Below are 12,130 nucleotides of genomic sequence, written 5' to 3' on the forward strand. Positions count from 1 at the left end.
TTTTATTTTGGGGGGCTTTATTATTTTATTAGGGGGCTTAGAATAGGTGTAATTAGCTTAAAAATCTTGTAATCTTTTTTTTATTTTTTATAATTTAGTGTTTGTTTTTTTTGTAATTTAGTTTAGTTTATTTAATTGTATTTTTAGATAGATATTTGTAGTTTCTTTAATTTATTGATAGTGTAGGTGTATTTGTAACTTAGGTTAGGATTTATTTTACAGGTAATTGGGTAATTATTTTAACTAGGTAGCTCTTAAATAGTTCATAACTATTTAATAGCTATTATACCTAGTTAAAATAATTAACAATTTACCTGAAAAATAAATATAAACCATAACATAGCTATAATGTAATTATTAATTACATTGTAGCTATCTTAAGGTTTATTTTATAGGTAATTATTTAGATTTAAATAGGAATATTTTAATTAATAATATTAATATTAGATTTATTTTAATAAGAGTTTAGTTAGGGATTTTAGAGTTAGATAGGGTTATTATACTTAATATATATATATATAATATAATAACGATATTAACTATATTAACCCTAATATAATTAGGGTTAATATAGTTAATATATATATATAATATAATAACTATATTAACTATATTAACCCTACTATAATTAGGGTTAATATAGTTAATATAGCTGGCTGCGGTGTAGGGGGATTAGATTAGGGGTTAATACATTTATTATAGGTGGCCGCGGTGTAGGGGATGTAGATTGTAGGCAAAAAAGCAGTTTACTTTGTGACAAAGCCCCGCCAAAAGCCCTTTTAAGGGCTGGCAAAAGAGCTGTTACTTTGGGGCATGCCCCGCAAAAAGCCCTTTTAAGGGCTGGCAAAAGAGCTGTTACTTTGGGGCAATGCCACGCAAAAAGCCCTTTTCAGGGCTATTTGTAGGGTTAAACCTAGGTTTAGTGGTAGGGATAGTTTAGTATTTTAGGGGTTAAATAATTTAATATAGATGGCGGCGGGGTAGGGGGATTAGATTAGGGGTTAATAATTTTAAAATAGCGGCGGGGTAGGGGCTCACTTTAGGGGGTAGGTAAGGTAGATGGCGGCGGTGTTAGGGGCTCACTTTAGGGGGTTATAGATTTAATATAGCTGGCGGCGGTTTAGGGGTTAATAACTTTATTAGGTAGCGGCAGGCTCCGCGAGTGGCGGTTTAGGGGTTAATACATATTTTATGGTTAGGATAGTGAGGGGGGATAGCGGATAGAGGGTTAGACGTGTCGGGCTATGTTAGGGAGGCGTGTTAGACAGTGCGGGTGATTTAGACTTTAGTCAGGTTTTGTAGGCGCCGGCAGTTTCTAACGTGCCGCAAGTCACTGGCGACGCCAGAAATTTGTACTTGCGCAGATTTCTGGACATCGCTGGTTTGTCAGACTTACGGCACGTTAGCATCTGACGGCGACATATATGGGATAGCTCGAGTTGCGAGCTGAAACTTGCGCCGCAAACTATGATCTATATCGGATCGCGCCCCAGATATATGTTTACTTATATGCAATCGATTCTGAGTGGCTTGGCACATGATATTAAAAGGGCAATATTCTGATGGTTGTGCAGAAAGTCACTTTTTTGTTTATTAAACTCGTAGTTGTGGGATTAAAGGGACAATAAATTATAGTTTTATTTTCTGCATTTAATAGAAAGCATATTTAAAATGTATACAGTTTTTTTTTTTTGTAAATTGATTTTTTTTTATTATGTTCTTCTTTATATGTTTTTTTTTTTTTTAATATATTTTTTATTGAGGTTTTGCATAACAAACATAAAACATAGTATGCCCTTTGATAAATAAAAAGATACAAACATAGTAACGCAGAACATTTCAACAATTATGAAATGCAATATTGACAGGCAAATGAAACCTCGATTTTGCAGTAAATAGCATAATGAATGACCATTTAGTAATACAATTTTTAGGCCAATAGGGCCAGAAGTTCTAAGGATATCTGATGGTCAGGTGGACAGCTCACAAGGAGCTTCTAGAAGAGAAACAATGAGTGTATATTAAAGGGGGGGGGGGGAATTTCAGCGGGTAAGCACCGCTATGTATATGAGGGAAGGGGTGGGGGGGGCGGAGCCATACATATAAAGCTTGTGTAAGGAACATGGTGGGATCTCTCAGGTAGTATATAGAAAGTTAGCTGTAGGATAAGAGGACAGTGTGGTCCCTATGGAATTTGGCAGCATAGTGCTGCATGGGGGTATGTAAGAGAGCTGTATGTATAGTGTAGGGTATGGCCTGTTCTGCGAGCGTAATAACAATGTATAATAGTGAGATTTCGCATATTATTAATAGTCTCATATGTCTAGTGTCATCTATCATCTGCCATATCCAAGAATGTTCTGAAATCTTTGGAAGGTCATTGATGCCACTTAGCAGTATGGAGTAACCGATACACAGATACAAGCATAAGCCATAAGTTTCCAGATGGAAACCTCCAATAATACCTCCTAGATGTCTCGCCTGTGTTTAACTTATAGACTAGGTGAGGTGAATACATAAGCATAACTAAAGTATATTTACAAGGCTAACGGTTAGCTATATCAGTCACGCTGGGGCCTTAACCACATTATCTACAGAAGCGGGTAGGACCAAAAAGATATAAATGCATAAGTAAAGTGTGATATAATATAGTATATCGATTTACCTCCAAAGTTCCTCTATGATCATTCTAAACATAAAACCTAGTACACTATCCAACAAACTCTATCAGTGTTATTTTGCCTCCCATACATACTCTGGCTTTGTAAGGCTGGAAAGTGAAAAAACAAAGTCGCCTCCTCAATTACCATTCTATAATAGAGGCTTGAAATATCGGCCAATAAAGTATGTCCCAATATAGAGGGAGTAGTCTTAGAGGCTACCGGTAACACTATATCAAATTATCAATTTAGTGTGGCTATGTGTAAAAATATAGTTAGCAGGCTAGAGGTACTATATCATGAGATTATGAAGTAGGAGGTGATCTTACATATGAGTGTAGGGTAATGATACTTAACTTCATAAGAACATACATCTCACAGGTCATAGTAAAGAGAGCGAGACAGCTGCAATAGGAAGCGTGTCATATAAGGAATCCCTTAAAAACTTTGCAGAATACAAATAAAACCTCAGAGGCCACTCAGTATCAACAGACCCACTGCATAAAATCATAGAAGTACATAGTTTAACTACAAAGAGGTTGCAAAAAGAAATACGTGAGATGGCTAGAACAGTAAATAACATGGCAGATATCAGTTGCGCAGAACTATATATAAACAAACATGAACACTTGGAATTTATACATACATGAAGGTTAGTATAATAATTATTGAAGCAGAGAAAAGGCTGCAAACATCGGTGTCTCTAAGCTGCTGAAACACAGGAACATGGAGCAGCCATGGAGTAACATATCATGTGCCATATAGATCTGAAACTTATGTGGTACCAAGATTAACAAACATTTGTTCTCTTCCCTTATATTGGAGCCAAGAGAGTTTTAGGTTAAACTAGGTAAATTATAGGGAGACTTGGGTAATATATAATCTGACAGTGCAAGTACTAAGCCTAACGGCGCTATAACTATACATTTTATATGAACAAATAAACCCTAAGTGTCTTATGGCAGAGGGATAGAACCAAACACTACTACTTGCTGCTTTGAGGATCATACTTAGTATTCCCTTAGGCTATTCTAATGGAAGCATCCTACTTTTAACTTATAGTCCTGTAAGTAGTAATATATATAAAAAAAAATAAAAAAAATAAAAATAAAAACAAATAGTATAGTAAGCAGTATTCACTAAAATATACTTAGCAAACTGACCCATATGTGTTAACAGCAATTGTGGGCATAAATATACCCTAATTAACGTGTGCCTTGTACACTAAAGCTGTCTGCAAGTAACATGATAAATGAGCTACTGAGACCCGCTAATCAGGCTGAATAAGCAATGGTTGCTCTTTTGTGCAAGTTCAAATTATGGAGATTTGGTGAAAAGAAAGCTATGAAGATATATATTATTTATATTATGTCAACATTTTTTATCTCACAATTTAAATCTACTAAGAAGCCAGTATATGCTAGATGGCTTAAACTAGCATCCATAATCCCCAATGGAATATCAACCTGGTCATACTTTGTTGGTAAAAGGACATTTGTAAGGCAATATAAGGCAAGTCTCCTGTATAGATTGAAATAGGCATAAGATCAGATATAATGCTACTGTCATTGAGAGATCCTAGGCAGATTGACCTCAGCGTAAGCAGGGTGTGTGCAACACTTAAACCTCCAGTCTTATAGTAAAGTGTTAATTTGAGGAGTTATCTACCTCTCACTGGAGGCTTAATAGCATTTTAGTATAATAAAATCACCCAATTCCTCTTCGGAAGACACTACTCTTGCATCCGGCAAGACAGGGGCTCAGGATGATGAATACGATGACAGGATGCTGTCGAGAGAACTCTCGCAATCGAGACTTAGCCGGCGAGTATAAGGCCTGTAGGTAAGTGCAAAAGCAGAAAGTCACTTCTGTCCCTTCAATCCAGGGTCTCATAAGGGAAGTTAGGTTTCCAGACTGCTCCAGAGCATATGAAGAACCCCTATAGTGTAACGGCTGTGCAGCCGCATCCACACACGTAGGTAACTGCATCTCCTCCAACCTACACTCGTGCTCCAGTGCGATACACATAGTTAAGTCCTCCAAGTCACGGCCTCTCGGGTGCAAAGCACTGACCTCCCACTGTGTTAAGATCAGCACCTCCCGAGGAGCAGGATCAAGCAGGCTAGTTTCCACCGCACTGAAAGGAGACTGTAGACAGCTATGTTGTCGGTCCTGATCAATTGCGGCCGCCATATGCAAATCTGAACATGGCGGTTCACAGGAGGCAGCTAGCGTGGTAGCCATCAGTCGAGTAGAGCTACTGTCAATTTTCTGGGATATCACTGCGAAAAGGGCTTGGATTTCCTTGAGTAATATCTCATCCATTTTGAGAAAAAAATATTATGTCCCTTCTTATTAGTAGACAGGTGGTTCTGCTTCACCCAGCAGACCGGGGGGGGGGGGGAGGAGACGCAGATGGGTAAAAAGGCCACGCCGTGTCTATGTAGGCGTCTAGTTAGATTGATCCTTAGAGTGCCAACGGTCATCAAACGTATCCTAGAAGATTCAGACTTCGCTTCACCCTATCCAGCTTTGTAGATAAAAAAGTCTGAATTCTGGTTTGAAAGTGATAAATTAGTATGCTGCAAATAGAAGGGGCCTAGAGCTTCTGAATTTCACATCTGTATATGGCGGCCAGTTAGGAGTGCCCCCGCCCCCTTCTTTGATATGTTTTTATTAATCATCTACACTAACACTATACATAAATGGTGTGCCACAAATAAACATATATTTTTAAAACATGGAAAAATGCTATGGTCCCCAGATAGAGAATCTTTCCCTGAGGACCAGAGCATCGAATGATACATTTGCTGCAGGATTTATCCATGCATAAGTATTTTCTTGTGCATCTCTGTCCCCTGCTCTTGCGGAACCAATCACATTACAGCAGAGCTTTGTAAATCATCCATCATTTATACAGAGTGTTTGACATCCACAATCTCTGAGGTTGTAAATAGTTTAATAAACAGTGAATGGGCATCCACAGCTACATAAATGGAGTCTGATATATTTAAAGACTTAAGGGCTGAATTATCAAGCTCCTAATGGAGTTTGATGCCCCTGTTTCCGTGCGAGCCTTCATGCTTGCTGGAAACAGCAGTTATAAAGCAACATAACTTTGTCCCACCTCTTTTAGCCTCCAACATCAATCCGCCTGATCCTATATGATCGGCTGATTGACACCTCCTGAGGGTAGCATTGCACAAACAGTTCACAAGAACTGCTTGTGCAATGATAAATGCTGACAGCGTATGCTGTCGGCATTTATCGATATGCAGCGGACATGATACACTTCATCGTATCATGTCCGCTTGCACCTTCATAAATCGCCCCCCTAAGATATTATTATTAATAGTGTGTGGTTTTTATTTTTTATAAGGTTACAATGCAATTTAGAAATACATATTGAGGTGAGTGGCAAACTTACAGTCAGCTAATCTGTAGCCACTGTTTGTAATATAAAAAATTGTAGCACTTCCAAAAGCATAGTGCAGAGAATTATATACACATTAGCTTACCGGCAGATTTATACACTAACATATTGCAGTAGAAATTTTATGTAAAAGCACCTTTTTTTCCATAACGCCGCTCCTTGCTCTTCTGAGCGGGTCTGGTTTTTCCACAGAGCATCGCAGCAACACTGTCTAGTCACAGTGTGCCCGGTCGCAACATTAAATTGAATATAGCTCGATCCCGCTCTGATCTAGTAGCAGGAGCGAGCTACATTCATTTTAATGGTGCAACCGGGCACACTGTGACTATTCAGTATTGCCTTGATGCACTGTGGAAAAACCAGACCTGCTCAGTAGAGCAAGGAGCGGCGTTCTGTTAAAAGGAGCTTTTACAAAAAAAATTCTGCAATACTTTAGTGTATAAATCTGCAGGTAAGCTAATGTTATATAATTCTGCACTATGTGCAGAATTATATAACATTAGTTTGTAAGTTTACTGCCCCTTTAAAGCCATGTGATCATAAGAGTACAAAACAATATTAAAAAAACCACATACTAATCTCAAATAATATTTGAGAAAAACATTTTATTCAAAATAAAAAGTAATAACAGTATTGAAACCTCTAGCAGAGGTACAATCAATAACACAATTGCAATACACCATAAACATCAGCAAGGCATATAATATATTAGAAAAGCAAGCTCGATGTGTGTGTTTCATAATAAACTTATCATTAGAATTTCTCCTCTTGGCACTATAGCATGGATACAAACAAAGAACTGCTAAATCTTTTTAGGGATGGAAACACTGCAGAGAAAACAATGCTATATATAGAAACAAATACTTAATAGGGTGCCAGAAGTGTAAGTATTCAGGCATTCATTTTATTTTCCATTCCCTCCAGCAAAATCAAATTTCGAACTTTCAAATATTCTTGTATTCAACCCAACATACACCAACTTTGGAAAAAAAAATGTCAGCTCCATCTATTCAACAGATATATTGCTTCATACAATGTTATGTTAACCTGATAATTTCCTATTTAATCTTACTCTTTCTTCAAGCTTTCAATATCGCAAGCAGGTACAGCAATAGCAGAAAAGGATGTAACTTAATACAACAAGAACATGATAGATGATCACAATTGCTTCCATCTCAAGATCTTGGTATTTATACAACAGTGAACAGTACGATGCTCATTCTTCTCCTTGACAAACATTCAAAAAGTTTCAATTTCCGCTATTATGTCGGTGTGCCATATCCAGCACTATATTTTTCATCGAAACAGCTAATCATTATTTTGTCAACAGATGTATTTTTTTTGTGGTGAAAAGTAAATGTGTGATTTTAAAACGTTTTACTGACAGAAGCTCTAATTTATTTTGCTGACAAAATATGTACTATGATTTGTCTTCAACACCGTACCACACTATGCAGTTAAAAAAAACAAAAAAACATTTGTATATAGAAGCCAGTAATAAAATATAATAAACAATGCAATCTAAGGAAACATAAATTCAATTTACAAAACTTAAATATTGCAGGGCAGTTGTATCACAATACATACACTATACATACATTATGTATATATACACAATAACAGCAATAAGTCCACGCTCGCTGGAATTTTAAGTGTAATGAGTTTAATAATAAAGTCTTTTTTTTTTTATTAAAGGGACAGTCTAGTCAAAATTAAACTTTCATGATTCAGATAGACCATGCAATTTTAAGCAACTTTCTCATTTACTCCTATTATCAATTTTTCTTTTTCTCTTGGTATCTTTATTTGAAAAAGCAAACATGTAAGCATATGAGCCAGCTCATTTTTGGTTCAGAACCTGGGTAGCACTTTCTGATGCAGCCACCAATCAGCAAGCACTACCCAGTTTCTGAACCAAGAATGGGCCGGCTCCTAAACTTACATTCAAATAACGATACCAAGAGAATGAGAAAAAATTACAATATTAGTAAATTAGAAAGTTGCTTAAAATTGCATGCTCTATCTGAATCATGAAAGTTTAAATTCAGATCTATATCAAACTGCTCTTATATAAGTTAGTTTATTTTTTTTTAAGTCTTTAAATAATAATAGATATTTACTGTATGTATTTAAATGGACAAATATTATTTTGCTCAAAATCCATTGCACTACATGAGAAACGGATCCAGGAAATTATAACATAATGGAACATTGCACATAACTTGAAATAATATATATATATATATATATATATATATATATATATATATATATATATATATATATATATATATATATATATACCATATTTCCACAATAACACCCCCCACCATTGGTTTTTACTTAAGAAAAAAAAAATTGAAATGCAAATAATTTGTGGAAGAAAAAAATTAAAATAATATATATATTTTTTTTTTCTAAATACCTGCAAATAGCACCCTATAATAACTTTTCATTTTTTAGAATATCAATAATATATACTTTAATATTAGATATGGATACCTACAGGTTCTCAACACTGGAGAGTAACTGTAGAAGATAGAGCACTAAATTAATAATTAATACAGGTAATATTAGATTTATTTCCTACATATTAAAATGCAATATATTCCAATGTGCAATTGGACAAAGTGTGAACTAATTTAATTTAAAGAGACAGTGTAATTAGTCAAGCAGCTGGGAAGTTGGTTTCTGCAGTTGTCTCTTGTTTGCATGGGTTTTCTTCAGCCAATACTTAAGTTTTCAAATTTCCAGTAAAGGTAGCAGTTTCAACAGGCACATTTTATTACTTGCCATATATTTGTTTTTTCTTGTGACAAAATAAAGGTAAATGAGCAATTTTTAAACAATTCAATATACCGCAGAATGTAAAATTGATCAACGTTAACACATGAAAGGTGAGAAACATTTACAAACCAATGGTTCTTTTAGTACTTGAAACATTCAACTTTTTCTGACCAAGATGCTTAATGTGTATCTTTATTTTCTTGCAATTACAAATATAAAGTCATTCATTATTGCAAATGTATTCACTGGATTGGAAATGTGTTGCAGAAAACATTTCAGATCATTGTTAAAGGGACACTAAACCCATTTTTTCTTTCTTTCATGATTCAGATAGAGCATGACATTTTAAGCAACTTTCTAGTTTACTCCTATTATACATTTTTCTTCATTCTCTTGCTATCTTTATTTAAAAAGGAGGAATGTGATGCATAGGAGTTGGCCCATTTTTGGTTAAGAACCTGGGTTATGCTTGCTTATTGGTGGGTAAATGTCAGCCTCCAATAAGCATGCACTATCCATGGTGCTAATGCTAAAATGGACTGGCTGCTAATATTTGCATGCCTGCTTTTAAAATAAAGAGAACAAGAGAACAAAGAAAAAATTATAATATGAGTAAATTAGAAAGTTTCTTAATTTCATGTTCTATCTGAATCATGAAAGAAAACATTTGGGTTCAGTGTCCCTTTAATAATAGTATGAAAAGTCATTAATTAAAGCAAGAACATCTCTGCCTATCACTTTAGTTTTAAGTACAAAGAAGAACATAAAAACTATTCTAACAGCATATCCAAGAAACAGTTTATAAGTAATACAATTTAAAGCTCTTGTCAACAAAAAATAAATAAATATTGAATGCTAAACAAATGTAATTTGAATGAAAATTTGCCATATTCCAGATGACGTGACCCAAAAATAAAGTGCATAAAGGTATATATACTTAAAACTGAATAATATTCCAATTTATTATTTTTTTTTGTCATTAATTAGAACTTTGCCTAATCAGAACTGATTAAAGTATCAGCAAGAGATGTTATTTTTCTGACACTATAATTAACCCATTTTCATGGAACTTGATAAATATTCTGCTACTGGAAATTAAAATAAAGATTCAAAGAAATTTCAGTCCCACTTGTAGAAAATGGTCCAGAACAAACAGAGGCACCACTTTAGGCTGTTGCTAATAGTTCTTAAATCACACTTAGAGGGCAAATACTGAAAAGTGAGGTGCACCTACACCAGCGCAGTTTGGGTCTTTTAGGAGATCGATCCCCAGCTAGCTCACCCCCAGTAGTAATACACTGGAAAACTTTAGAATCAGTGTCACAGTTTATGGAGTCTTCATATAGCATTTCTAAGAAACAGCTGAAAAACTCACATAGACGTTTAAACCCTCTCCAGTACAATATGAGGGTATTTTATTAAACTGTTAAAATCACATAAAATTTACTGAAACACATTTCACAATACTATATGGTATTGTTTCCTCAAGCAGAATACATTGTAAGTGAACTATGACACCTTTTATACTCTCATCAGTTGAACTCTTTTTAATTGATTAATTGTATTAATGATGCACTAACAAATTGGAAAAAAGATTTCAAAGTTTACCTCCTTTTAAAATACTGGATTATAAATTCTCTGAGAAAGCTATTTCTAAATATCTATCAACGGCATCCTCCGTGACTTACACTTATGTCATCCATAAACACTGGTCCACACTCACTTATAGTGTGACTTAATTGTAAATAGGGTAATCTATACCTCTGTCATCTGATGTGACTATGTTACGTTAATCACGTGATCACTTGTACCGATATAATAGCAAGTGACTGCTCTAGTTATTCCACAACAGCTAGAGCAGGCCAAACAATTAAATAATGGCTCCCATCTAGTGGGATACTGAAAAATATAGTAGTACTATACATTGTAAATAATTAAAAATTGTTTACTAAGAATATATATAATATATATAAATATATATATATATATATATATATATATATATAGTATATATATATATATATACATACATACACAAAACCTCAAAATTGTGTTAAAGGGACAGTCAAGACAAAATTAAACTTTCTTGATTCAGATAGAGCATACAATTTTCAATAACTTTCCAATTCACTTCCATTACCTATATGTGCTCATTCTTTTTATATGTATACTTTCTGAGACACCAGCTTCTACTTAGCATGTGCAAGATTCACTGGATATATACGTATATACATTTTATAATTGGCTGATGGCTGTCACATGAGGCATTAGGAAAGAAAATGTAACTAACTTTGACATTTGTTAAAAAAAAAAATCTACTACTCATTTGAAATTCAAACCAAGTGCTTTTGCATTGTCTTTTTGTTATTTATTTATTGAATATGATATTCTACTGTCTTTAGTGATACTTTTTACTGATTAACAATGTCATACATGCACTTATTATGATATAGTGGAAACATATGATGCTAATAAAATATTCACATCAGAATTTTTGTGCATATATAATAAAAATGCTATTAAAACTATCAGAGAAATACATCAACATAAATTAAATAAAATGCAGCCAAATCAATATTCTCATTTAAACCCTTTTGGATTTAGAGTTGTTAGTCTCCATATCCGGATTTACTTTATCAATTTAAACAATTAATCAATTAAAATATGTGCGACTTATATGAGTATGAAAGGTGTCATGGTTCACTTACATTTTACTCTGCTTGAGGAAACAATACCATATAGTAGTTGTGAAACACATGTGCAGTATATTTTTTGTGGTTTTAAACATTTTAATAAAATACCCTAATATTGCATTAGAGGGGGTTTTAAAATTATAGTGTGAGTTATTGTCTGCTGTTTCTTCTTGGAAAAGTTATATGAAGACTCCATAAAATTGTACATAGAATCTATTGGTTTCCTGTGTAGTTATTACCGAATGATCGAATGTGAGCTATCTGGGGAGCTTCTAAAAGACCAACACTGCGCTGCTTGTACTTATGTAGCATGCCTCACCTGCGAGTATATGCCCTCTGTGTGTTGATTGATTGGTTGATCAGAAATAAAATAAACTTGCTATCCTTTAAGGTTTATTTCTAGGAGATTTTACTTTTTTTATATATATATAAATTATAGATAAAAAAGTAATAATATATTTTGGGCTGTGATTAACTAATATGAAAACAATATTCATGTAATTATAGCAGTTGTTTCAGTGGGTATCATATGACATGCAATTGATCTACAAAACAAT

At 34.2% G+C, this 12,130-nt stretch overlaps 1 protein-coding gene across 1 annotated transcript in view; it reads right to left on the minus strand.

Annotated features, from left to right (window-relative positions):
* CSMD1 (CUB and Sushi multiple domains 1) overlaps positions 1-12,130 on the minus strand; it is a 3,127,153-nt gene that overhangs the window by 2,651,222 nt on the left and 463,801 nt on the right.

Source organism: Bombina bombina, chromosome 4 (genome assembly GCF_027579735.1).
Source record: "Bombina bombina isolate aBomBom1 chromosome 4, aBomBom1.pri, whole genome shotgun sequence".
NCBI lineage: Eukaryota > Metazoa > Chordata > Amphibia > Anura > Bombinatoridae > Bombina > Bombina bombina.